The sequence below is a fragment of the Crocuta crocuta genome, unplaced genomic scaffold, assembly GCF_008692635.1.
Source record: "Crocuta crocuta isolate KB4526 unplaced genomic scaffold, BGI_CrCroc_1.0 scaffold190, whole genome shotgun sequence".
Taxonomy (NCBI): Eukaryota; Metazoa; Chordata; class Mammalia; order Carnivora; family Hyaenidae; genus Crocuta; species Crocuta crocuta.
The window spans coordinates 11,791,100-11,816,795 of NW_027527955.1; the positions used below are offsets into that span (position 1 = coordinate 11,791,100).

The 25,696-nt window shown below is 41.5% G+C and overlaps 1 protein-coding gene and 1 pseudogene across 6 annotated transcripts in view; one reads left to right on the forward strand and one right to left on the reverse strand.

Annotated features, from left to right (window-relative positions):
* CYSLTR2 (cysteinyl leukotriene receptor 2) overlaps positions 1–19,279 on the reverse strand; it is a 32,960-nt gene extending 13,681 nt beyond the window's left edge. For 2 of the 5 annotated variants that reach the window (XM_077752625.1, XM_077752628.1), the window contains exons 1-2: positions 19,074–19,279; positions 3,370–3,559 (exon numbers count right to left, since the gene is read on the reverse strand). The gene's annotated coding sequence lies outside the window, so the exon portion shown is untranslated. Of the gene's footprint in view, positions 1–2,264; positions 2,322–3,369; positions 3,560–8,152; positions 8,360–19,073 lie in introns of those variants that run through there. The other 3 variants (XM_077752627.1, XM_077752629.1, XM_077752630.1) reach the window with 3 other exon arrangements.
* On the forward strand, positions 10,629–24,540 carry LOC144222101 (NADH dehydrogenase [ubiquinone] 1 subunit C1, mitochondrial pseudogene; annotated as a pseudogene). The gene is made up of 4 exons (XR_013332300.1): positions 10,629–10,671; positions 12,422–12,569; positions 13,464–13,607; positions 23,838–24,540. The product of XR_013332300.1 is annotated as an NADH dehydrogenase [ubiquinone] 1 subunit C1, mitochondrial pseudogene (transcript).
* Positions 24,541–25,696: the final 1,156 nt, after the last annotated feature.

Genomic DNA, 25,696 nt, shown 5'->3' on the forward strand with positions numbered 1-25,696 from the left:
ACAATTCTAGCAAGTCTGTAAAGGTAAAACATGGACAACAACAGCCTCAAGGCTCCTTTGAACATCCCCAGAAGGTCTGTGAATATGTTCTGGTTGTTGTTTATTCTCAGCGTATGTTAAGGCTTTTCTTTGTTACAGGAAAAAATTGCTTAACTTGGGAATTGCAACTTGTCTTTTCAGTAAGAGACACACATTTCACTGACATAGTCATCAAAGAACTGTAAAGCCTTACCTTTTACTTAGAAACATCACTGTCCTTATCCACGGAAAACAGGGAAAGTAACAACAACTAATGGAATTCTAAAACCCTCAAACTTCTAATGGTTGAAGGATTTCCATTGTCCTTGATTGCAGGCATTGAAATCAGCCCCATCTAGAACCAACAAAATATCTCCTCCTGAGTAGATAGCAAGCTGCCCTGTGCCTTTGGGAATCACTTCCAAGCTTTGATCCTATCCTATTGTGATCTAATGTGATGACTATAGGAAAGCTGCATTTCCAAAATGTTCTCCAAAGCAGTCTCTGTCTGATTGGAAACCTAGATATTCGGTTTTCTGGAAAAGACCTCAGAGAAAAACCTCTCTTGATCCAGATGGAAAAAACCTTATTGCTATCTTTAACAACTGACATTGCATTAACATTCCAATATTTTAATTTTTGGACTCATGTCTCCCAACTAAAAAGACATTCAGAGCTTCCTTCCAACTACTGGAAGTCCATTCCTTTGAAAGACCTCAAAGTGAAGATTTTTAGAAATTCTCCAGAAGTTATTGACTTACAGAAGTGGGCAACTTCTGCCCAAAGCAGCGAAATAAACTATTGACTACAGAAGCAGATGGCTTTCACACAAGACAGAACAAAATTTTCTAATCCTTTAGCACCCTCTTCTTTTCCTTTACTAGTCATCTTGTTCATCGTTGTACTTTTACCCTGTCTATTAACTAATATGATCTCCCTTATTTTCATCTTATGACCTATTATAGTCTTTGCCACTTAAGAGAAGACAAAATTCTCTGGGTTGTTTTTTCTTAGACCATAGCCACTGTTATGAATTTAACTGATTACTGACAAAATTTAATAACGAAAAACTAGCAAACAGGGGTGCCTGGGTGGCTCAGTCCATTAGGCTTCTGACTCCTGGTCTTGGCTCAGGTCATGATCTCACGGTTCGTGAGATGGAGCCCCACGTCAGTGTCTGTGTTGACAGTGCAGAGCCTGTTTGGGATTCTCTCTCTCTCTCTCTCTCTCTCTCCTTCTTTCTGTCTCCCCCTAGCTAATGTGAGCTCTTGTGGTGTGCACTTTTTCTCTCTCAAAATAAATAAATAGAATTTTTTAAAAAGCAACAAAAAACAAACAAACAAAAACTCTTCAAGAGGTCAATTTTCTTCTATATATCCCTTCTGATAGTCAAGTTTCCCTTGCATAATTAACCCCCAATTTCAGGCTTATAAAATTGTACACCAGCCAAATATTAACAAAATATGTCTGCTGAGTTCCTTACAACTCTATCAGCAAAATCTAACACTTTTGGAGTAAGAACAAAACTTGGATCTAACCTGGATAGAATTGCTACTTTATTTTCTTTCGTAACCCTCCAGCCTGCTGAGCAGGACTTGTCTGACTCCACTGAAGGAATCTGTCCACCCCAAGTGACTTGCCATCACAGATGCTCAAATAAAGAAAAAGACTCATTCCTGTTTTCATAAATGATTCTTACATTCCCAGTACCACCAAGTTTACTTCTTATATGGACATCAGGCTTACACCCACCTGGCACACACTGCCCTGTGTATTCAAAATGATCATTAGAGAATGTCAGATGATGAAAACTACCACCCCTCTAGGAATCATGTTTCCCTAAAGAGAATACACAGAGACATCTGAAAGAGGCAGCCACAGGCTTACTGAGAGAACTGTCAGGAGAAATTACCGAGTCCCTGGCACACATACTGTGCAAGCAACAACTATTAGAGTTGGAATAATCCAACTGGAAAGAATCACTCATAACTTGTCTCTGACCTTGGTAAGGATCTTAAAGTGTCCAACTTCTGCTCTGGAAGCTAACAAAGACTCTCTCCTTGATCAAATTCTAACCAGGCTCTTCTGAGCCCTCTTCTTGACTCGGCTTCTACTTTGATCTGTAAGGACTTGAATAAAGGACTAGCAGTTTTTTTTCTAAGAGCACAAGGCCGTATCTCTAGGATGACCATAACCTGCCCTTCTTATAGAGCCTGAAAAAACTCAAGGATGTCAAAAGAATTTACCATTTGTTCCAGCCAACCTGAAGACAGGGCTCCTGTCCCTCAGCCTCTGTGGGAGGCTAGAATCCTAAACTTTGTGTCAGCACACCCAGATGCAGTTCCCATTTTTTGCAATTTTCTACTTCCCTAACTCTGCTGAGCTCCTGTTTACCCCCTGTCTATTTTTTCATTCTTCCTTAAAAACATCCACTCATCTCTATAAAAATTGAAGTTGAGTTCAGTTCATGTTGGAGTCTTTTCTCTATTGGAACAGTATAAAATCTGTCCTTCCTTTAACTAGTGTCTGGCCTTGCTTCATATTTGACAAATCCTATGTTTAAATGTAAATTCATGAGGCAGAGTTGTCACAGATAATAACATAGTCCTTAATTTCTTCTTAACTAGCCAAAGAGAAATTTATGCCATAGTAAACACACTTATTATACACCTATAAATATCACATAACAGCCTATGACTGGAGGTGTGAGTGGAGAAAAGCTTCCTGGATGGCTAGAAAAGAACAAGTGGATTTTGCAAGGGGAGGGGCAATCATGTTTTCATTGTCTGAGTATGATAGTATGAGTTTCTGTTTTTCAGAGTCTGTTATAAGAACTAATAACCATTTTTGTTCCTACAAAGTCTGCTTCCTTGAATCTTACCCCCAAATTATCTAATGCAGCATAAATCCTATTATATTTCCTAACATCCTCTTTCTGAGATTCCCCAGTTTCCCTTTATGTGAATTCTCCTTTAACACAACAAGACAATAAACCCAACTTTGTTCAACTATAGGTGTGTTCTGGGGGCGCCTGGGTAGGCTCAGTCTGTTAAGCATCCGACTTCGGCTCAGGTCATGATCTCATGGTTCATGGGTTCGAGCCCCGCGTCGGGCTCTGTGCTGACAGCTCAGAACCTAGAGCGTGTTTCCAATTCTGTGTCTCCCCCTCTCTCTGGCCCTCCCCTGCTCATGCTGTCTCTCTCTCAGAAATAAATTTAAAAACAAAACATTAAAAATTTAAAAAAAAAAACTATAGGTGTGTTTCCAATTGCCTTTTACTTGAAGACACTGACTCTGAGAATCCACATGATGATCTAAAGGTATGGCAAAACAGTAGTTAAATGAACATACCCAAAGAGCTGGTATGTAGACTTCTGATGCAGCAAGGATGTTTTTCAATTCTCCTTCAGACACTTATATGAACATGTAACTCAGAAAACATGGTTGGCATGTAAATGATGTTGAAAAAAGAAAAGCTTTTTTTCTTTAATTCAGCACTTCCCAAAGTATCTTCTACAGAATATGAATTCCATGAGATGTTCTGTAAAAGACAAGGCTTCCATGTTTAAATCAGCTAGAGAAACACTGTGAGCTCTAATATTCCTCTTTTGGAGACCCATAATGCAGTTAAAGGTTCTATGGGGAAAGAAAGAAAGAAAGAAAGAAAGAAAGAAAAAGGAAGGAAGGAAGGAAGGAAGGAAGGAAGGAAGGAAGGAAGGAAGAGAGAGAGAAGGAAGGAAGGAAGGAAGGTAGGAAGGAAGGAAGAAGAGAGAAAGGGAGAGAAGGAAGGGAGGAATAGAGGGAGGGAGGAATGGAGGGAGGGAGGGAGCGAGGGAGGGAGGGAGGGAGGACCTCTTCTTACAAGAATAAGTCATTCAGCTTAGTGCTCATCTTAATCCACTGTGACTTCATCTTAACTAATTACATCTACAAAGATCCTATTTCCAAATAAGGTCACATTTACAGGTACTTGGATATATTTTTGGGAGGAGGGCATAATTCAACCAACAACAAGGATATGTAACATCAATTTCATGGGTTTGTTGTAAGCATTAAATGAGAGAGAGAGAGAGAGAGAGAGAGAGAGAGAGAGAGAGGAGGGGGAGCATGAGCTTCATAGACTACTTGGCACTGGGTAAGTGCTCCCCAGCTGCTTTACTGTCATGAATGAATGTAGGAATGACCTAGCTTCAACATCTGTTATCCCACTGATCATGAGGATGAGTTGATGACCTCAGTTCTCATGTTCATATGAAGTATAAAAAGTAGATTATTGTTGGTATTTGCTAGAAAGGCATTCTGTACAGAAATACTGATAACTCTTAGATTATTCTGACATGTTTATGATGAAAATCTCTCAATTCCACTCCACTTCTTTGCTTTCAGTCTATTCCTACTAGGGAACCTTCTAATAACCCCTCTGTTTCATCAGTCCTCTCTGAAAGGATGGACTTTGAACTGTGAACTGGAAGATTACAATAAAGGGAAAGTAGAATCCCCCATTATAAATGGCCAAACCAGAATGACCAGAATTCTGGGTTAAAAATTATTTCTTTGTGAGTTTGCCTTGTGAAATTGATTTCCTGAGGTCTAAGAATAGACTGACAAGATGAGATTTTTCATATGCAGCACATCTTATTTCTGAGATGATAGTAGGGCCTTAGTTATGATTGCATGGATAATGGCTCTCTACTTTTGATCTGTTTCTAGCTTGGGTTATAGGAGAATGGTGAGGCCATGAGCTAGGATAAGGAGTACACACTCTAGAGTTAAGGAGACAGGTCAAGTCTATAGATACAGTTCAGGAAGACCATCCCACAGAGGCTGGAAGTCTGTAAGCCTGACTTGGGAGAGGGAATACAGCAAAATGCGGAACTGGAAATAGCGTCTTAATTCAATCTTACAGGGAATTAAAGTTTCTACTGGTTTGCAAGGCCAGGACAGGAGGATGAAACCTCAAATTAGGAAATGCTAGAGGTAGTACAGTCGACACAAATAAAGCCTTCAGGCAAGCCTTGGCAAGCCTTCATGGACACTGTCAGCTACGGTTGCTAAGAAAAGGCTCATCTCATAGGCAGAGCATGGAAGCCAGCAGGTACAACCACAGAGGTCATTTAAAAAGATAGTAATAAGTGTCCCACCAGGAAGATGAGAGGTTTGGGGAGACCAAATAAAATGCTAGCAACACGGACTCCTTGAGCAACTGGGGAGAAAGGCAGAATTCATGGGAAAGTCCATCTGTAAGCTGCAAGACCCTTTATAGCCAGGCCATAGTGCAAGGAGAGGGTTTGGGGACTGAGAGGAGGCCTGACCAGTGCAGGCAGGCCCTGAATCCTGGAGGCCCTGAGTCCTTGAGAGCCCTGGGTCCCAGAGGCCCTGGATTTTGAGGCTTTGAGTCCTGGAGGCCCTAAGTCTGAAGACCCTGAGTCTTGGAGGTCTTGAGTCTTGGAGAGCCCAAGGGCTGAACAAAGCCTTGGACACAGAGACTCAGGCTAGGGATGCCAAGGCATGGCTCCATTTTCCCTAATGAGGTGGAGACCAAATTTCAGTGACAGGAGAAATGCCCAACTTTAGAGTCATGGCACAAAGTCAGGATCCGATCAACCCAAGGGTAACACGGAGTTCCAGAATTGCTTCCATTCCTCTGCCTGAGATTGGGATTGGTTCAGGACTTTGTAGGGACCTGAAGGGGAGTAGGAGTGGTCACTGGCTGGCAAATAGCCTCTGCTGCAGGGAGACAATAGCTACAGAAGCTGGAGCCTTAAGTCCAAGAGCATCTTAATCCCTGGAAAGCTAAAGAAAGAGAATACACTAATATCCTTCATAGAAGCCTCATTTAGCTAACAGCCACAGGCTAAATACAGGACCAGCTCAGATCCAAGATTCCATTTAGCTCAACACTTTCTCTTGAGAATCCTTTAAAACATTTTGATTGTTCTTTTCTGCCCGTATAAAACATACCTGACCACATCGTACTTCAACCTTTCGCTAGATAGAAGAAGAAGAAGAAGAAGAAGAAGAAGAAGAAGAAGAAGAAGAAGAAGAAGAAGAAGAAGAAGAAGAAGAAAAAGAGGAAGAAGAAGAAGAAGAAGAAGAAGAAGAAAGGAAAACAAAACAAAACAAAAAATGCCTGCTAAATGTGGCTGTAAAATCAGCCAGACCAATTAGTACGTGACAGGAAGCTGAGAAATACATGAAAGGTAAATTCTAGGAAAATTAGGAAATAAATTGACAGCCTAATTTCCACCGCCTTGGCAGGAGTGGAGAAAGAGCTTGTGCACAGCTTCCTGTATTGAGAAAGGGCTCGGAACAAAGAATGAATTAGGGCTTTGTCTCCTGCAGCTTTACTGGTGATCCAGCAACAAAGAAGAAACAGTGAGAAGCAGCAGCAGATGGGGATTCCGTATTTCAATTATGAAGAAAACCAAATGTGTTGCATGACCAGATAAATCTGATGAGGATGAATAGCTTCTATTGATGCTTATAATGTTTTCATGGTCACAGCAAAGCTGCAACTGTCCAAAACACCACAGGAAGAATTTTCATTTATACTTAGAAAAATACACTTTATTTTAGAAATATATATTTTTGACACATTCACAAGGGATCATTAGACCCTGTCACAGAGTGCCCCCCCCCCTCCGGTCAGCACGACTGTGTGTCACAGGTGTGCTCACCTTCAGTTCTGCCACCTGGGCATGTGACCTGTCTCAGAACCTGAAGCCTGAGGCACTCAGACACACTGACATAGATATACCCGGCAGAGCAGCAAGGGGTGCGAGTTGCACAACGGGATGCTGTGAGATTGTGATAAACTGCTAAAGAACAGAGAATCTTCTGGGGAATAAACGTCAGTGCAGTCGGCTTGCATCATCTTTACAAGGAACTCATGATGGGATTTTGAGCAACACCTAATCTATCAGTATCATGTCAGGAGAGCTAGACCCGCCTGCCAGCAGCCTCCCAGATTGCCACTAGGTGACGTTCTGGGTCCTCTGTTTGGCCACTGTCTCTGGGACTTCTAACTCCCACACTGAGAATCCTTATGGCAAGTTAACATCAGGCCCTTGGCTGTCTGATTTCATCAGACACCCTCACTTCCCTCACTTCAAGCTACCCTCCTTGGCCAAACCTGCCTAAGGGCTCTGGGAAAGCACACATGCTCTATCAGCCACTTCCACCTCAAGCCACAGATGTTTGTTCATTCAAAATAAGCAACAGCCAACCTGTATTGTGTTTACTCTGTGGTAGGCACTCTGCAAAGCTCCTTATGTATATTAACTCAATCAGTCCTCAAACAGCCCTAGGTACCCTGCATCTGCTATGCATAGATGACAACAACCAGAGGGCAAAGACACAGAATAGTGTGTGTGCCCAAGGTTGCTTGTCATTTAGCGGTGGGATGAGACTGAAATCCAGCTCCCAGCTCTCTGTTATGTTAAGTTGTTATGCCTCTACCTGAGCCACAATTACTGGGTCCTGTGTGTCTGACAAGGAAGAAAATACAATCTCATACCTACAGGAACCTCCACAGTGGTGAATAAATCAGATAAGTTAATAGATAAAGCAAAGTGAGAAGAGGCATCCAAATAAAATGCCATAGGTGTGCCCTTGGGGAACAAGGGAGTTTTTAAGGTGCTGAGGGGAAAGGTTGACTAGGGAAAGTGGGCAGGGGCTCCAGACTGAGGAGCAGGATATATGAAGACTGGTTGCTGAGAGCACATGATAAGTTTGGGGGACAGCAAGGGACACAGTATAGGAGAAACATGAAAGGGAGAATGAGGTGAGCAGAGGGTGATCTGAGAGTAACCTACATCCACACTAAGGAGTTAGAGTTTTACTCTGAGGGCAATGAGAGCCCTTGAATTATGGAAAGAAGATCTGTATTTTAGATGAGTGATTCTGGCAGCAGATGGGAGGGCAGTTTGGAAGGAGGCAAGCTTAGGTTCAGAGACTGCAAGGGACACCCCTGTGATTGCCAGGGCAGAGGGAGTAGATATAGTTGGATGGGATTGATAGATATAAAGAAAAATGAGAGGTGGTCCCAGTTGCAGATGGACCAGTTATAGAAGAGAGGACCAATCAAGGGAAGGGGGGATCTTCTCGGGTATTTGCGGGGAGAATGTTGCCTTACACTAATAAAAAGAACATAAGAGGGGGGCGCCTGGGTGGCTTAGTCGGTTGAGCGTCCGACTTTCGCTTAGGTCATGATCTCGCGGTTCGTGGGTTCGAGCCCCGCGTCGGGCTCTCTGCTGACTGCCAGCTCAGAGCCTGGAGCCTGTTTCCGAGTCTGTGTCTCCCTCGCTCTCTGGCCCTCCCCTCTTCACGCTGTCTCTCTCTCCTAGAAATAAATAAAATATATTAAAAAAAAACAAAAGAACATAAGAGGAAGATGCTGTTTGGGGGAAAATGAGTTCAATTTGGGACATTTTGATTTTGAAGCTTTTGTGACACATGTAAATGGAACTGTCCCCTTGCAGTCTAGAGCAGGGGCAGAGGGACTAAGGGAACTTGATGAATTTAGGGGCCATCCGTGCTTGATGCTAACCGAAGCCAGAAAAGTGGATGACCTCACAGGGGTGTGAGAACAGAGAAGAAAAGAGTGTCAAAAGAGTGTCCCTTAAAGCTCCTGTTAAGGGACAGGCAGAAAACAGGAGCCTGGAAAGATGATTGACAAAGGCTGGCCAAACCATAAGAGACCAATCAAGAATGTAATGTAAAGGAGGCCAAAAGAAAGACTGGTTGAAAGAGCAGGTAGTCAGCGGGGATAAAAAGTCTCAAGGTTATCAGTGACCAGAGGAGTGGGATGGAAGTCCAAGGATAGGAAGCTGATAAAGGTGCAGCAGTCAAGAAAGTGACTGCCAAGATGGGAGAGGACACCCTCAAGCTCTGTAGTGAAGGGGCGCACTGCCAGAGGAAGATTTTGAATCCGGAGGGAAGATGCATGTCTTCTTTTCTTTGGAGACATCTTGATTGTTACTCTTAGACAACCTCCCTCCAGTGACTTCAGTCTCTTCTCTTCATTTCTCCTTCTCTCTTCAAACTTCATCCACCTGAACCTCCAGATTAGAATGTACACTGTGCCTGAAGTGTAGCAGACCTCTTCTGACTCCCAACTCTCCCACTTTCTAGTTGTAGAACTCTTACTCTTTGAGCTTCAGCCTCCTCACCTTCAAAATGAGGCTAAGAAAGCCTTATAGGACTGTTCTGAGTTGCAAGTGAAAGAATGTGTTCACTATACCTAGCAGGTGGTCAACCAAATGCCAGTTCTCTCTTCTACTAATTCTGTGACCTACTCAAATTTTTGTTTTTGCTTGTCCTCTTACACCTTAACTCCCTACTTGGCTCACTGTTGTCATTTCTTTCTCACCTTCCTCTTTTTAATTTACAGTTAGAGCTGCCTTGCCCCATCCCCACCACCTCTTGAGAGCCCCCTCTGAATCATACATGATTAAGATAAAATCATCTGTTCCTGCTCAATAGCGGGTACTACTGCCGCTTCTCAAACTTCCTTCTCAGTTACTTTAGAATTTGTTCCTCATGTCTTGTCTGTGAAACATCCACTTCTCTGTTTTCTGTGGTCCTGGGTACTTGTGGTTTTCCATTTCATGATTGTTCAGTAATCCACTGTTAGTTCTTCTTTACCCAATTGTGGACAATCACTGGAGCCCGCCATCATCTCAGCTTGCCTCTCTCTCATCCCCCGAGAACTCAACCATGATGAAGACTTTACTCCATCTCTCTGCCTCTGACTCCCAGATGTCTTTGACATATGAAGATATCATATTTTCAGCTTACAGTTTGCAAAAAAATTATTTCTCAGTTATCTTATTTGCTTCACTTGGACTACCTTGTGAGAAAGGCTGAGTTGGTATTATCTCAATTTTATAACTAAAGGAAAAAAACTCTGAGACTAGAAAATTTTTAAGTGATTTTTTCCTGACTTCTAACCTAAGCAAGATTCCTACATTTCTAGTTGTCTCCAGGATAGCCTTATTTGGAGATCTGTCTCTACTTAAATCTTACTTGGGTTTCTCCTCTCTCTCAAACCAATCCCACTCAGCTGGTATTATTGGACTGAATGTTCATGTGCTTCCAAAATTTATATGTTGAAGCCCCAGCCTCAAATGTGACTGTATCAGAGATAGGTCTTTTATGGAGTTAATTAAGGTTAAATAAGGGAAGGATGCTGATCCAATAGGACTAGTGTCCTTAGGACATGTGAGGACATAGTAAGATGGCAGTCACATAAAAGCCAGAAAGAAGGGCCTCAGAATAAAATCTACCTTGTCAGCACCTTGATCTTGGACTTCCAGCCCCTAGAACTGTGAGAAATAAATTTCTGTTATTTAAACCACCCATTCTGTGGTATTTTGTTATGGCAGCTTGAGCAGACCAATTTGGGTGGTAGCCATTTGGGGCATGTTTTCTTTCATTTTTCTTTCTTATATATTTCACATCCAATCAGTTGACAGAGTTACATCTACTATTTTTGTATGATATGCCTTGAATTCTATCCTTACTCTTCACATACAAAGTCACCACGGTAACCTTGGATTTTGTTAGCTGATGCTTAGAAACCGTTAGCATCTCCTGACCTGTATCTCGCTGCGAGATTAAACTACTGCAGAACCATAGGATTTGATGGTCCAGGTGAATTCACAGCCCCATCAGACCTCTCCCTCTCCTCCTCACATACATCTACGTCCTCACACTACATCACCATGGGTTTGTAGTTCTCCACAGCATGAAGATTCTACTTTAATAGCTATCCTGTGGTTCCCCACTCCCCCCATAATAATGCCCTTTGTTTTCTCTGCCAACTTTAGAGTGTAATTTGGATTTTAGCTCCCAGAACTACTGCATACTGTGGAATGGCAAATAGGACATTCTTTTTATAGTTGATGGAAATGTTCAGAGGAGGGAGTTGGCATAAGATCAGGGAGCCAAATCTGCCCCTTACAAGCTTGGGGATCTGGTACAAGTGATTTAGTGATTTATCTTCTCTGGGCCTCAGTTTCCTCATCTGTAAATGGCACAGTGAGTGCAAAGTATCTCACATAGTGTGAGCACTCAACAATGTTAACTATAATGATTAAACTTCGAAGTTGGGGCCCAGAGAAATGATTTAAAAGGTGAAAAGGCCCATGGGGCATGAGTCAAACTAGAAAAGCAAGGCTGAGAGATGATTTAATGATACAAAAAAAAAAAAATAGTGCCTCTGCAGGGAGGAAGCAGTTGCAGAGAACTGGTTCTTTCATCACTGGCTTTGTGACCTTTGCAAGTAGCTTTATCTTCCGGTGCCTTAGTTCCTCCTCAGCAAAATGGGGGCAGTGATAACACTAGTCACTCCTCCACAGGGCTGCTGTGAGAAGGAAGTGGGATGATGGCAAAATGGCACACAGGCCGGGGCTGGGACGAGAGAAAGCACAATGTGGGAGTTCTTGTTACTGCAAAGGATCACAGGCTGAGCCCCCGAAGTTGTGCACAGAGGATGCAACCCTCTGGATCAGAAGATTCCACAACATGTTTGTCCCTCAAAATCCCAGAGGCCCCAGAGTGCTGACAAGATATGTCTCCATGACTCCCAAACAGGGAAGTATCATTGAGTGCCTGATTCTTGAAATCCAAGACTTCTAACTTACTTACTTAGTTGAAACTAGGCCCCAATGTCATGGCAGGGCATGTAAAGCTTTGTATACTTTCTGGCCTCCTGGGAATAGGAGCTTGTGCTTTCAGATTTTTTCCAAAGGGACACAATAAATTAGGTTCTTGGAGACCAAAACAGAAATATGGACAAAAAGAATGGGGATAACAACATCTTTTGAATGAGGAACTGAGCTGGTCCCCAGGTTTCCAGAATAAATGGGAGCAGGAAGGTGCCTTTTTGTTGGAGTCAGCAGTTTGATTTTTTGTTTTGTTTTGTTTTGTTGTTTGTTTGGTTGTTGTTGTTTGCTTGTTTTTTTTTTGAGCATTCTGCTCAAAAGGGATTGGAGCACAATCCCTCCTCCTCTGTCTCCCTGCAAAGTGCCTCAAAGTACCGTTACTTCACAAACTACAGGCTAATGCCCTTTCGCCTTCCAAATGCCATTTACTTCCCCATGCCTCATAGCTGACAAGTCAGCACCTTGACCGAGATCTGCTGTAAAGCAGTAAATGTAGAACAGTGTTTATGGCTCTGGAAGTTCCCTGAGGAGGAAATTCTCTAATTCACTTTCTCTGTGTTATAGAGATTCTTCTTAACAGCTCTGGGGCCAGGGGAACTTTTCAGCCAGAGTCCTGGGACCTGATAATTCACCCTGAAGGATAATTGGAGTTTCTGCTCCGTGGCCTATGCAGAGTTTTATTGTCTAATTCTTGCCCTCTGGTTAGGACTTTACATTCGGAAGTTGCATCCTCCCAGGTCCCACAAACTTGTGCCTGATTCACCTTGGAACTCAGCAGGCAGAAAATTCAATGTGCCGTTCATAGGATTGCTGTGGGCTTCTGGAGTGGCTTGAAACCTCTGAGGAAGGGTCTTTGGATCTGGCCTGTTTTCCATCTAGACCTGAGTGAGTCCTTGAAGCAAGGGTGGAGAGGCTTTCACAACAGGCAGAGGATCTCTGTGAGTGACCGAGTGCACTGAACACTTTCTCCCTTGTTATTGCCTAAACTAAGTGGCTTATTTTTATTTTTATTTTTTTATTTGAGAGAGAGAGCACATGAGCAGGGAAGAGAGGCAGAGGGAAAGGGAGAAAGAATCCCAAGCAGGCTCCATGCCATCATGGAGCTTGATGCGGGCTCGATTCCGAGACCCTGAGATCATGATCTGAGCAGAAATCAAGTCAGTTACTCACCCAACTGAGCCACCGAGGTGCCCCCTAAGTGGCTTCTTTTATAATCAAACTTTCCACCACCCCCCCATCACCATCTCTCCTCAGATTATTCAGGAACCCATCAGGATACTGAAGGAGGATACTGCGAATTGGTCAGTCTCCCTGACCTGCCTGCTGACTAAATTCCAGAATGTTCGGAGAAAGCTCGAAAACCCCCAAAATAAATTCTGAATTTCATTAATTTGATTTCCTATTTTGGCTCTAAAGACTAGGCACCTTATGAAGTTTCCTAATTAGAATATTTTCTTAAAATCATAGCAGTTGGATTGTCAAGTTTTCAGTGATTTTGGCCAACTGCTGATCCACATGTGCCCTTCCATTTGTATCTGCCTCTCTCTCCTTATAGCACCTTCCCTGACTCCTGTGAGCTCAAGGAAGTCACCAAAGCCTTCGTGGTCTGGGCTTTTCCTAAAGCTGCTGGGCCCTCTTGAAATATGGACTGTTAGGCCTAGTTTGGGAGTGGGGCTGGACATGCAGCACACACTAGCTGTGGCCTCTTCTACTGAAAGGGGAACTTTGCTCAGACCACAGAATGTATGGTAAAATGACATCCCCACCACAAATGCACAGGGACAGAGGAAGAGGCACTGTAAGAACATGTGTATTGCCAGAGCTGCCATTAGGGCCAAGATCTGTATGGATGAATAGTGACCGTTTGGAAAGTGCTGGAGTGGCCAAGATGTCAGATGTCAGATATCAGCATCAGGCTTACAGGTGAGCAATAGTTGCCTTTTTTTTCTACCCTTTGCTGATATGCTTTTCTCCTCTGTTTGCTTGGCTGCTTTTCTCCTCTTGTTTATACATTCTCTTGTGAAGTTCCATTCTGGATAATTTTCCCGTGCAAAAAAGGTGGCTATGAATTTTGGACACACTTGGGGATAATTGCCCCTTGCAATTGGACTTTTTTCACAATTTCATTCTTTCTTGTATATTTGGAGGGTAGAAATGCTTCCAGAGAATAATTTACCCCCAGGGACATAGCAGGAGCTGAGGCCTAGCAGAAGGTCAGCATCTCAGCATGTAAAGGGGCTTCTCTCTGCCCACAAGGGTGAGATGTGTGGCATTATCTCTGGCATCCTCATTACCACCTCTGTCTTTGCTTAATTTCCTTCTTTCATTCTCTACTATTCTCCCAAAGCTGGCTTTTCTTCATTGTTCTTCCTAACCAGCAACACTCCACCACTACAACAAACGAAGACAAATTGAACACAAAGAAAACCGAACACGTAGGGACTACTCTGAGCTCCTTGAAGATATAACTTCATTTTTCAGCATTATTTTGACTAAGTGCTGTCTTTTTTCTGGCTTTTGTAACTTTTCTCAGCTCTTCTTTGTTAATAAAAATGTTAATAATATAATAATCCTATGACCAGATTATGGATTTAATTTTATAAAAATACCTGAACAAATTTTTGTCCCCAAATGCCTTTTGCATCTGTCTCTGATTCTCCAGTCTTCAATTTGCAAAGACAGAATAAAGACAGAAGGTGAGCAAGTGTCATCTCAGAAGCCATTGCTCAACTCAGTCCAATAATTTCCTCTGGACTGTGTCAGCATTAGGGACTCTCTTGCCTATGACAGAAGTGACTACGGGCCATGACTCAGGAGCTCCCTCAAAGCCCACTCATTCAAAATTAAAACTCCCTCTCTTTCTCTTCCCTCCTACCGAGGCATCTCATATTCCACCGTAAAATTCACTTCTTAGAGCCAAGAAATTATTTACAAAGAAAGCTTGTTAAATGTCCTTTGTTTCCTGGAATGATATAGAGGCATCGTGATATCATAGAAAAGCTTTAAATTGCAATAGGATCCAAATCCTGGCTCTACCCTCTGATAACTGTGTAAGCATTAGCAAGTACTCAACTTCTTGGAGTTATCCGGAAGACCAAAGGAGGCAATGCAGGTGAGCGCCTACAACCTAAAGCTGTACTGATCCTGGCACTTGTACGCAGTCAATGCACTATCGTGCCTAATGCAACTCTGTCTGTTGGGAAGGGAAGAAAAGCCTGAGAACTGTTTAGTATGCCAGGTGTAGGATACTTGTATAGGGTGGTAACAAACAAATAGACAAGGAGAGAGTGTTTTGATATGTATGGAAAACTGTAACCCAAGGTAACTGTCCAGGAAGGTGCCCTAGGAAGCTGCCAGTAGCATGGGAGCAGTGGGCATCTGAAACCAACGAGAAGAGGGCATGCAACAAAAGCAGTCCATGGGCTTTCCTCCTCCCCCCGCCTGTCCTGCTGTCCAGTGTCTTCTCCAAGGCAGGCTTGGCCTCATTACCCTCCTGTCTCCACCAGCACCTTTTTCCATTACAGAGGAGCTGATGGCAGTCCCAGTACAGTCTGTTGTCTCTCACCTGCACAAGGGACACAGATTCCTGAACGGCTCCCTGCCTTCACTCTCGCTATTCTCAGCTCATTCTCCACACAGTGGCCAGTGACCTTTCCAAAAGACATATCTGACCACATTACTTTTCTGTTTACCACCATCACATCAGAATGAAGTTCAACTCCAGGCACATCACAATATGGATCTTGTCATCTAGCATATTCTCTCCACTCCTCTGCCCTAAGTTAGGTCCATTCCAGCCTCATGGAACTTATTTCAATGCCCCCAACACACCTGGCTCTCTCTCACCTGTTCACTTAGAGCACCAGCTCATCACCTGGCCATCTTTTACCCAATCTCAGGCTTCTTTATTATATCCTTTCTTCCAGGAAAAGCCTTCTCTGCTCCCTCCCGGTCTTGGCTGGCTGCTGCCCCACCTGGCCCTGCTGCCCCATGGGCTTCCTGTCCCAGCACCTACCCCATAGCTTCTGTCTACCCCCACTCACCAGACTGGTCACCAGCAATGGCAGGAGGAAGTCTCATGCTGTACCTCAGGCCCTAACACAGCTTGTGGCACATAAACATGCTCAAATAATTGACCGCTGAATGAGCTAATGAAGGTAATATCCACCTCACTCATTTTATGTCTCACAATAAATCTCTTCTAAGGAAAAGAATTCCCAGTGGTCTTTTGCAACAAAATGACATTTGCGCATTTTTCCTCACCAATTTTCTGCTTCTGAAATTCAGATTTAGGTTCTGGGGACAGGGATACAGAGTCAGTGGCAGGGGGGCAGGAGAGTATTGTCAGAAAAGACCCAAATAGTGCTCTGTTCTAAACACTGTAGAAAAGGACACTATATCTTTGAGGCTTGACAGTAGTTTTTCTCACTTTGTGCCACGTTCCTGGTAGGGATTTGTGTCTGGCAGGAAAACTGCCTTTAATTCTCTCAGAGAATTTCTAAGAAACCAAAGTTATCATTGAAGTAAAACTCAAAATACAACAAAATCAACATCCGTTAAAGAATCTGCAATGCCCCCATGTACCATGTAGACCATTGTGTGTTCTGTACTATATGTGCAAACGGGGTAAAAAGCCGTCTGTACAGCCTCACAGGACACTTACACGGGAAATTGTTTTTCCTTTATGATTAAAAAAAAAAACCTCTTGTTTTTATAATGTACACATAAAGGTTTGTTTACTGGATCCTTTTAAATTCTTCCAGCTTAATGAGTCTTTAAACCCCTGGAACAAAGAGGCTGTGCTCCGCCCTGCCTCCACCACTTTCCCTCCACTTGATTCTTCTTTCCCCCCCCCCCCCCCTGACCTGTCCTCCCTCCCCTCCCCTCTCTTTTTCCTTCTGGTTCTTCTCCAAATCTCCTTCCCCCTTTCCTCAAAACCTCTCTTCAAAACACCAGAGGTACAAAAAGTTTTCTTTCCTGACCCTGGCCCTTCTCAAGGACCTTTCCAACTTTTGGGATGCTTTGGTTCCCACTCCCTGCTCCAGCTTCTGTTACTTCCCTTGTCAAAGGCATCAGCCCCCACTGCCAAGTTATCTATCCAATAGGAGAAGTTTTCCTTTAAATACTCTCAAACATTGTACCATTTTCTCCATGGGTCAGTTAATATAAAGAGGTTAATAGGTTCAACAGAGATAAACATAAGCTGTTAGTTAAACTCCACATTCATTGAGGAATTAATTTATTTATGCCTTCTCATCTATTCTTAAACTTTTTTCAATGTTCATTTATTTTTGAGAGAGACAGAGAGCTCAAGCGGGGGAGGGATAGAGAGAGGGAGACAGAATCAGAAGCAGGCTTGGCACTGTTAGCACAAGGCCCGATGTGGGGCTCAAACTCACATGACCGTGAGATCATGACCTGAGCCAAAGTCAAATGCTCAACCGACTGAGCTACCCAGGCACCCCTAACCTCCCATCTATTCTTAACGGAGCCCATGTACTAGGTTTTCTGCAAGGACTCCATCCTCAGGCATTCTTGGTCAGTAGAAGGGTTGAGATCTGCAGATAAGTAACTCCAGTACAAAGAAGGCAGTGGTCAGTGCCCCCAGAAAATCACAGATATGGTCCTGGAGGTTCTGACTTAAATTTAATAAGGTGCAACAGCAAAGCTGAGCAACCCAGACAACTGTTTGCCTTTCTCTCTTTGGCTGCTGCATTAAGGAGAGCCCACTGGGTAACTGTACAAGCTCTTGTTAGGCTTTTATCTTCCAGGCTTAGCCTTGGAGGAATAATGTGCCTTCCAAGTCTGGTGTGTAAAACAAACTTGAAAAATGGGAGTCCCGGAGTCTGGAATACACATGAGATACTAAAAGTGCCCAGGGTGATCCTGACACAGAGCAATGAGTACATTGCAAAAATATGTTATTTTTCTTCTAGAACAGGTGTTATTTATGTTGTCTTGTACCCCTTATGACTCCAGGAGGGGAGGAAGGCAGAATACTAACAGATGCTGTTTAATTTGGATTCATTTGGAACATTCTGGAGCCCTAACCTCTCTCTTTTAACCAATGCACTGGAAACAAATCCATCTCTTTAAAGGATTAGTAAATTGAAATTCATAAACAGATTCTCATCTCAAGAGTTTATGTGGGTGAGGTGGATGATAGAAATTTCTAGAGGTTTTGCTCATTTTATGTTTCTCACAAATTATTTTGGCATTATTAATATAGTATTAAAAGAAAGATCTGGGTGGCTTGCCTGAAATTGTATCTCTCCTTTCCTTAATACTTACTGATCTCAGGCATGGGTCAGAGACAGGAAAATATTTCAAATGACCTATGTCAGCTTTTAGTATGCTGGCCACCCATTAGAACAACCTGGGAAATTTTTGAAAAACAAAACAAAACAAGACTACTACAGATGACTGGCTTGTCTCTAAAAGCTAAGTTTCAGTTATTCTAAGGATACTTTTTAATTTCCTCAGAATCCGGTGATTCTGGCTGAATGCACAGCTAAACCACTGACTCAGGCCCTAAAGAGGTAATAAACAGGTTATATACATATGCTGTCTCACACATACCCTCTCTCTCTCTCATTCTACCTTCAAGTAAAACCACTGACACATACATTCTCAAATTTAACTTCCTCTCCCCCAATATATAGCCTCACCTCCGAATGGGAAAAAAGTACATTTTACATAATAAAATAACCCAGTCACAGAGTACCTGGGTGGCTCAGCTGGTTAAGCATCCGACTTCAGCACATGTCATGATTTCACAGTTTGTGAATTCAAGCCCCACATGGGCTCTCTGCTGTCAGCGCAGAGGCCACTTTGGACCCTGTGTCTCCCTGTCTCTCTGCCTCTCTCTCTCTGTCTCTCTCTCTCTCAAAAAATAAACATTTAAAAAAGTCTCAGTCTATGAAAAATAAGAAAGATGTTATATGGCCAAAAGCAGGGGAATGCTTGAGTGAGGTGTGATAAATCACCTCAATGCAACAATATCCAGCAATTTAAAATTACCATTATGAAGAATTTACAGCAATGTAGAAACAATTTATCCTCTAATGGAAAAACATGATCATCAAGTAATCCATACTGTATGGGCACAACAGTGGAGATCAAACTAAAAAATATGCAGACATGCAAAAAAAGAATGAAAAGAAATATCCCCCAAAATGTCAATAAAGACTAGCTCAGCAGTGGTTTTTGCTTCCTTCTACTTTTCTGTACTTTCCCAACATCTTTTAAAATGCTACATACATGGTAGAAAAAAATTTACATTAGAACAAAATTAACATACTGTTCAAAAGTCATTCTTCTGACTATGAAGTGATAAGCAAGGTCTAATTCTCAATAATGCATTAACAAGGCAAAGATGAAAATGCTCACCCAGTTTCTGTGCTTCTGCTGGCTTTGCTTCTGTCTTCTCTATTCCTCTCGCCTTCCTCCTCCAAGTAGTCCAGCTTGTTTAAAGGAAAAGTGAAAGAGTAAATTTAGTTTATAAACAGTTTCAGCTCACAGCAAGAGGATAAGGAACTTTGGTCAGCTGGTCTATCTATGCTTTATAGAGCTTGGTGTGGGTGTTGGCTGGCTTCCTTCTCAAGAAGAAGGGGGAAATATTTCCGTTAGGGACTACCTCTAAAAGGAAGAAACCTTAGCCCTGTCCCTCTAACACTGGTTTTATCAGCATCTTTCCCAACAGATCCTGGGAATGTGATGAGTTAGAGTTACGAGTATTAGGTGGCTATTGGTTCTCCTAAATGTTTTTGTTTCCGTGACAACACTAACATCAATGCCACCTCATAGGCCTTATAAGTATAGCACTTTATATTTGTTTAGAGCACTTCCCATCACACACTTACTTTTCCAACTTCCTTGCAGATGGGCGGAGGCCTTCCCAATTCTGCAGCAAATTCTGTGTTGGAGATCACCAATGACCTCATTGCTCATGTAAAAGGTCCTTGCTCAGTCCTCATCTACCTTCCCCAATTCGTTGCAAAATTAATTAAAGCCACTTTCTTGAAACTTTCTCCTTATTGTTTCTCTGACTCTCCTTGTTCTTTTTCTACCCCTTGGGTTGCTTCTTTATTGCCTTACTTTCTGATGCCTTTTCTTCTATCCCTTTTTTAAATGTGAGCTTGCCCCAAAAGTCTGTTTCCTGAACTCTTCCTATCATATTCTCTTGCTTTTATCTATGTTGTCCACATTGATGGCCATATTTAATATGGTCTCTCCTAAGCATACACTCCTCCAACTATCCCATAAATGGCACCACAATGGTTCATCCAATTTTTCTTTCTTTTTTTTAAAATAGTTTATTGTCAGGTTGGTTTCCATTTAACACCCAGTGCTCATCCCCACAAGAGCCCTCCATGCCCATCAATCCCCTTTCCCTCTCCCCCACCCCCATCAGCCCTCAGTTTGTTCTCAGCATTCAAGAGTCTCTCATGGTTTGCCTCCCTCCCTCTCNGCCCTCTATCTGATATGTCATTTGAAACTATCTTTTCCCATTCTGTCGGTTGCCTGTTAGTTTTATGGATTGTTTCTTTTGCCATGCAGAGACTTTTAATCTTGATGAGGTCCCAATAGTTCATTTTTGCTCTTGATTCCCTTGCCTTTGGGGATGTGTCCAGTAAGAAATTGCTGCGGTTGAGGTCAAGGAGGTTGTTTCCTGCTTTCTCCTCTAGGGTTTTGATGGTTTCCTGTCTCACATTCAGGTCCTTCATCCATTTTGAGTTTAGTTTTGTGTATGGTGTAAGAAAGTGGTCTAGTTTCATTCTTCGGCATGTTGCTGTCCTGTTCTCCCAGCACCATCTGTTAAAGAGGCTGTCTTTTTTCCATTGGATACCCTTTCCTGCTTTGTCAAAGATTAGTTGGCTGTACATTTTTGGGTCCAATTCTGAGTTCTCTATTCTATTCCATTGGTCTATGTGTCTGTTTTTGTGCCAATACCATACTGTCTTGATGATGACAGCTTTGTAGTAGAGGCTAAAGTCTGGGATGGTGATGCCTCCCATTTTGTTTTCTTCTTCAATATTACGTTAAGGCTATTTGAGGTCTTTTGTGGTTCAAATTTTAGGATAGTTTGTTCTAGTTTTGAGAAGAATGCTGGTGCAATTTTGATTGGGATTGCATTGAATGTGTAGATTGCTTTGGGTAGTAATGACATTGTAACTATATTTATTCTTCCAATCCATGAGCATGGAATGTTTTTCCATTTCTTTGTGTCCTCTTCAATTTCCTTCATAAGTTTTCTATAGTTTTAATCATATAGTTTTCTTATTTCTTTGCTTAGGTTAATTCCTAGGTATTTTATGGTTTTTTGTGCAATTTTGAATAGGATCAGTTTCTTGAATTCTCTTTCTGTTGCTTCATTGTTCTGTACGTTGATTTTGTACCCTGCAACTTTGCTGAATTCATGGATCAGTTCTAGTAGGCTTCTGGTGGAGTCTGTCAGGTTTTCTATGTAGAGTATCATGTCGTCTGTGAAAAGTGAAAGTTTGACTTCTTTGCCAATTCTGATGCCTTTTATTTCCTTTTGTTGTCTGATGGCTGATGCTAGGACTTCCAGCACTATGTTAAACCACAGTGGTGAAGGTGGACATCCCTGTCGTGTTCCTGATCTCAGGGGGAAAGCTCTCCGTTTTTCCCCATTGAGGATGATGTTAGCTGAGGGCTTCTCATAGATGACTTTTATGATGTTTAAGTAGTTCCTTTTATCCCGAGTTTCTCGAGGGTCTTTATAAGAAGGGATGCTATATTTTGTCAAATGCTTTTTCTGCATCTATCGATCAACAGGATCATATGGTTTTTATCTTATCTTTTGTTGATGTGATGTATCACATTGATTGATTTGCAAATAGTGAACCAGCCCTGTAACCTAGGAATAAATTCCACTTGATCTGGGTTGATAATTCTTTTTTTTTTTAATTTTTTTTTTATGTTTTATTTATTTCTAGGAGAGAGAGAGAGAGACAGCTTGAGCAGGGGAGAGTCAGAGAGNGCTTGAGAAGAATGGGTATTAATTCTGTTTTAAATGTCTGGTAGAATTCCCTAGGGAAGCCATCTGGCCCAAGGCTCTTATTTGTTGGGAGGTTTTTGATAACTGATTTGATTTCCTCAATAGTTATGGGTCTGTTGAGATTTCCTATCTCTTCCCGTGTGAATTTTGGTAGTGAATGTGTGTTTAGGAATTTGTCCATTTCTTCTAAGTTTTCCAATTTGTTGGCATATAATTTTTCATAGTATTCCTTGATAATTGCTTGTATTTCTGAGGGGTTGGTTGCAATAAGTCCTTTTTAATTCATGATTTTGTCTATTTGAGTGCTCTCTCCTTTCTTTTTGAGAAGCCTGGCTAGAGGTTTGTCAATTTTGTTTATTTTTTCAAAAAACCAACTCTTGGTTTCATTGATCTGTTCAACTGTTTCTTTGGTTTCTATATTGTTTATTTCTGTCCTGATTTTTATTATTTCTCTTCTACTGGGTTTGGGATGCTCTTGTTGCTCTCCCTCTAGTTCCTTTAGGTGCACTGTTAGATTTTGCACTTGCACTTAGCCAATTTTTCTATCTGTAAGCCTAGAAGTCATTCTTCACTCCTCTCCTTCTCCCACAACCATATCCAAGCCAAACAATTCTATTTATTCTAGTTGCTAAATGCATCCCAAATCCAAGCTTTCCCAGCCCCCATTAAAATCTTCATCATTTCTTGATAGAATGTTGCAGTAACATTAGACAAGAAATAAAAGACATCCAAATTGGAAAGAGAGAAGTAAAACTATGTCTGTTTGCAGATGATGTAAAATTATATGTAAAAAAAACCCTTAAAGATTCTATACACAAAATAAAATTTGTTAAAACTAATAAACTCAGCAAAGTTTCAGGATACAAAGTTAACACACAAAAATCAGTTGCATTTCTATATGTTAACAACAAATAATACAAAAAGAAATTTAAAAACAATTATAATTACAATAACATCAATAAGAATAAATAGGAATGTCTGGGTTGCACAGTCAGGTAAATGTCCAACTTAAGCATCCTTGGCTCAAGTCATGATCTTGTGGCTCATGGGTTCAAGCCCTGCATCAGGCTCTGCACCACTAGTGCAGATTATAAATAAATAACAAATAAGTGTAAAAACATTTTAAAAAATAAATAAACTTTTATAAAAAGAATAGATAGCTAAGATACTTAGGAATTAACTAAGGAGAAAGACTTATACACTGACAACTACAAAACAGTGCTGAAAGAAATTAAAGACATAAATAAATGGAAAGACATCCTATGTTCGTGGATTAAAAGACTTAATATTATTAAGACATCAATACTATCCAAATCAATCTACAGGTTCAATACAATCCCTATTAAAATCCCAATAATATTTTTCTCAGACATAGAAAAATCTATTCTAAGATTCATATGGAATGTAAAGGGACTCCCAAATAACCAAAACAATCTTGAAAAAGAACAAATTTGGAGGACTGGTACGTCCTGATTTCAAAACTTACTACAACACTAAAGTAATGAAAACAGTATAGTCTTGGCATAAAGACAGATAATAGCCTAATGAAGTAGAACAGAGATCTCAGAAACAAACTCACATATAGGGTCTAATAACTTTTGATAAGGGTGCCAAGACCATTTATAGGAAAATACAGTGTTTTCAACAAATAGTTCTGAGAAATTGGATATTCACACGTAAAAGAATGAAGTTGGACCTAACATCATATACAAAAAAATTAACTCAAGATGGTTCAAAGATATAAGCATAAAAGCTAAAACTATAAGACTCTTAGAAGAAAACATAGAGGAAAGCTTTACGGATTTCAAAAAAGAAAACAAGTGTTGAAAAGGATGTGAAGAAAACAAACTCTTGCGCATTGTTGGTAGGATGTATGTGGCTTCTCAAAAATGAAAAATAGAATTATATCCATAGGATCTGACAATTCCACATCTGAGTATATGCCCCAAAGAATTGAAAGCAGCTATTGCATAGTCAGATACATTTGAAGAGCCATTTGTACACTCATGTTCACAGTAGCATTATTCACAACAACCAAAAGGTGGAAGCAACCCAAGTACCCACGGATGGATGAATGGATATGCAAAATGTAATATATACATACAATGGAATATTATTCATCCTTAAAACAGGGAGGAAATTCTGACACATACCACAACACAGATGAACATTATGCTAAGTGAACTAAGCCAGTCACACAAAGACAAATACTGCATGATTGCACTTTTATGAAGTATCTAAAGAGTCAAATTCAGGAGCCTGGCCCAGCAAGATGGCACCAGCTACATATCTGTGCCATTTCTCCAAGCTGCTGTCTCCAGTCAGTCTCCCAAGCAGCTCTGCAGTGCAATCAAAGTTCTATATTTGGGAACCCACATGACAGACAGGACTGCCTGCAAGTTGAACTAACCTTGAGCACCTCCCTCTTCTTGTGGATTTATCTCATCAAACAACATAATGAAGATGCTTTAGAGTACCAAAGAAGAAATGGATTGGAATAAACTTTTGAAATACTACTACAGTATGCTCTATGTAGTGATTATACCAGTTTCTTTGGTTTCACCAATCTGCTGAGTTGTAAATATGAGGGAAAAAGTTATATGTGACTGTATGTCAAACCAGCATTTGTGTTTTGCATCATTAAATGAAAAAATAAAAATACTTCTGTATTCTTCAATAAAATAAGTCAAACTTATAAAGACAGAAAGTACAAGGGTGGTTGCCAGGGGCTGAAGGAAGGGGGAAATGAGGAGTGATTGCTTAATATGTATAAAGTTCCAGTCTAATAAGACGAGAAAAGTTTTGGAGATGGATAGTAATTGCATAACAGTGTGAATATATTTGATGCCACTGAATTGTAACTTAAAAATGGTTAGTTTTATGTTGTATAGATTTTACCACAGTTTTTACAAATAAATAATTTTTAAAATAAATGAGAAAAAGTCTTAAAAAAAAGAATGCTGTATAACATCCTACTTAGCTGTCTTCCTGTTTCCATCCTTGTTATTCTACAGTCAAGTTTTTCAAAAGTGAATCAAATCATGTCAGTCTCCTGCTCAGAACTCTGCAATGGCTTCCCAACATTCTCAGAATAAAAATCCTTATAGTCAAACAAACAAACAAACAAACACAATCCTTACAGTTCACAAAGGCCTGACCTATCAGCCCATCCTACGTATCTATACAACTTCAGCTCTGTCCCTGAGAACTTTCCTACAGCTATGTCATGCACCTGTGCCAGAATGTCCCTGTCCCCTTCCTCACTTCATTTGGGTCTCTGCTTAAATGCCACCACCCCAGAGATGACTTTCTCGACCTCCCTTTCTAAAAAGTCTCCCCTCCACACACTCTACCCCCTTAACCTGCTTTATTTTGCTTTACAGTGTTCATCATCATCTCTGCTTCCTATAACATCATATATTTGTTTGTAAGTCATTGGACTCTTATAGTATGTTGTGTAGACTTCTCTAACTCCTTGGGGTTCTGGTCACCTCAGACGTCTGCTGTTGCCCATGTTCTCATCCCACCCTTGGCTCCCTCATATGTTATCAGGAGCCCCACACTTAAGCCTGTGGATATTCCAGCTTTCTTGTCCATACCATGCCGCTGAAAACAGCTTCCCTTGACCACCACTAGGACAGACAGCTCCACAAATTGTATGCTCTGACACAACTGAGGAGGCAGCCACAGAGGAACCCCTAGGGACATTTAAGTGGTGAATTCTCAAGTATCCTGAGCACACTATAGACAGTGAAGTTGGAGGAGGTTAGCTCCACAGACTGCCTGTGCCTTTGGGACAGGAAGTACTGGAGAAGGACCAGAGAGGGATCCTCCAAAGCATGGCACTGAAGCTAGTGGTTCCTCATGTCCACGTCTATAAGCAGTTTGCCTTCATGAACCCATTTCAGCCTCCCTTTCAGGTCATGTTTCCCGTTGGTAGCTCTCTTGCTTCCTTCCCATGCTTTGATCAAACTGAACTGTTTGTTCATCT